This window comes from Tenrec ecaudatus, chromosome 11 (genome assembly GCF_050624435.1).
Source record: "Tenrec ecaudatus isolate mTenEca1 chromosome 11, mTenEca1.hap1, whole genome shotgun sequence".
Classification (NCBI taxonomy): Eukaryota; Metazoa; Chordata; class Mammalia; order Afrosoricida; family Tenrecidae; genus Tenrec; species Tenrec ecaudatus.
Genome location: NC_134540.1, coordinates 92032080 through 92034816, shown reverse-complemented (window position 1 = coordinate 92034816; position 2737 = coordinate 92032080).

Here is a 2737-nt window from a genome sequence, read left to right as displayed (position 1 = left end):
ATATCTTTGCACCTTGGCTAACATATTCCGGAATGAAAAGAGCCGGTCACAACATTTTGCACGCTTACTTCATGTAAGTAATGTGTATGCTCTACACTGGCTTATCTGTGTGCAAAATGCCTATTTCTCTACATTACTGCTTCCAATTTTTACTATCATTATTATTGTCCTATTCTGGAATGTTTTTAAAGTAACCTCTCTGCATGGAACTATAATATTCCAAATATACTATATGATAGGGACTTCAAAAGATTCGTAGGAAAATGCCATAATCTTTTCATACCTTTTTCCATGAACTTTAGGAAACTCAACTCATATGTCTCTGTGCTGTCTTTTGAAAAGCCACCAATGATGATCACATATAAAATTGTCTACCTCAGAATCAAAGTTTGATCCACTTTGAGTCAAAATCTACTCAGCTAGGGGTATAGTTTTTCTTTGTGTGTGGGGGGGGTGAGGGGGTATTATCAACCATGTTGCGAATGTATGTGCTTCGTAAGTGATTTTCCCATCCTGTTTTTAAAAAGATACATAACAAACTCCCTGCCAGCAAGTCCAGGCCCACTCACCATGGTCCCATAGGACAGGGTAGAACTGCCCCTCTGAGATTCTTAGACTGTACGGTTTATCGTAGTATAGAGCCCCATCTTTCTCCCATGGAGCTGGTTGGTGGTTTTGAACTGCTGGCTTTTCAGCATCATCCAGGTTCCAAAATGGAGGCTAACTTCTCTCTCTTTTTTTTTTTCTTCTTGTTTTATAATTAACAGTTCTGAAATTAGAGCAGCTTTTCTCATGGGTGAGGTCATCAAGAAGTGCACACGGTTTGTGCTCTCCTGCTAACCTCAGGGTTGACATTCTGGAGCCAGTGAGTGGCACCGTGGAAGAACGGTTTTGTGATCTGCTTCCATGAATACTGCCGCCAAGTCCAGTCTGGGAAGTACAGTTCTACTTCTAGCACACGGGGTTGTTCAAAGTCAAAGCTGACTCACTGGAAAGGTTTCCATTTTTTCTTTTTCTATTTTTCTCATCTGTGGGCATATCAGCATCTTTGCCTGAAGGACTGCAGGATTTTTGAAGTGTAACGCTGAGTGACTTCCTCTTCTCTGTCTTCGGCATTGATCAAGGGTTGAACAAGGGAGCTACCGGTAACAAGAAAAGGGATGGGAAATACGCCATTGGCTGTGTACCAAGTGCCAAGTACGGTTCTCTTCATTTCCTACACTAACCAAAGAAAGGGGCGGGGAGAACCACGCTATTTACGCCTTAAATTTTAAGGGGTTGATAAAATATTTAAGGATCTTAGGTGTTGTGAGTTAGTAATTAAAATATATATTAAACTGTACTATACACAGGAGACCTGCGGGTTCTCTTCTCACCCCTCACAAAGTGCAATTTTATGGCCCGTTTACTGAAGGAAGCAGACCCTATTTAATTTCTTTCCACAAGGAAATCATCCTTGCCCGTAACACAGCATCTCCCTACACATCTAGCTTTGTTCTCGTGTGTTTGGCAACGATTTTGGAGAGTGGGCCAGGTGCCAGTGCAGCAGATGGCTGTAACGATAAGCATATGTCCAGGAACAGGTATGTGCATCGCATCTGAGCATTCATCAAAAGCTATCCATCTCTTGAAAGCTCATACATGCGTCTTATAGCTGCTCTTCAATGGAAGGGGGAGGGGATGTGCTGTCAGAAGTTTGCCGCTTTGCACTGCAAAGATCAGAGCAACGAAAAATCCCTCCACTATAGGCCTCTAGCTCTGACAAACTGAGTCTGGGAGAAGAGGTTTAACAAGGAATCCTCTCGGTAGGCTCCTCTTTCGAGAAGACCTCCTCAAGCTGCGGACAGCATCTCAAGACCTAACAGACTACTTCCCAAGGCCTGGGATCTATGGGGCGGGCAGGGCAGTACCCTTCCACACAGGCCTTCCCTAGGGGGAACGTTTCGGGGCGCATGCTCCTGGGGGCACTGCACTCCAATCCCAGAAGCTAGAAAGGCACGTGTATGGATTGCTCATCTTTGTCCAGGTTTATGTCTCTGCTCTTGACAGAGGGCTTTTGCGCCTTGAAGATGCAAACTCTCCAAAGGTGACAGACTGGCTTCGCTCTAGCATGGCTCAGTTTGGAGACCGCGCCTTACTGGCCCCCGGAACAGCGCCGAGCAAGCTTACAGAGCGGTGTGGCTTAGCAAGCAACCAGCTAGACTACACATTTTATTCTGCCCCGGTAAGCAAAAAAACCTAGGTATCTAATTGGGATTTTCATAATCCCTATATTGTCACTCTTGAGGAGAAAGGAAATGACACAGGATTCTTCACTTTCATAAAAAATACCATAGTTGCATTTTAATATTATGGAACACATTCCAAGCTATTTCTTACCTAGGTCATCTTGGGTGGTGATTGTGGGTACAGTTTATTTTATTTTCCAAGGGCTGCATTCATCATTTTAGAACTTCTCTATATAAGGTGGGGATGAGGGATATTCATTATTATCAGTATTCAGATTTTAGGCCAGTGGTTCTCAACCTTCCTCATGCCGAGACCCTTTCCTGCAGGTCCTCATGTGGTGGTGACCCCCAACTGTAAAATTGTTTTCATTGCTACTTTATAACTGTAACTTTGCTAGTGTTATGAATTGGGTGACCTCTGTGAAAGGGTCATTTGATCCCCAAAGAAGCCACGACCCAGAGGTTGAGAACCGCTGCTTTAGGCAGACGTTGAGAAAACAAGAAAACTT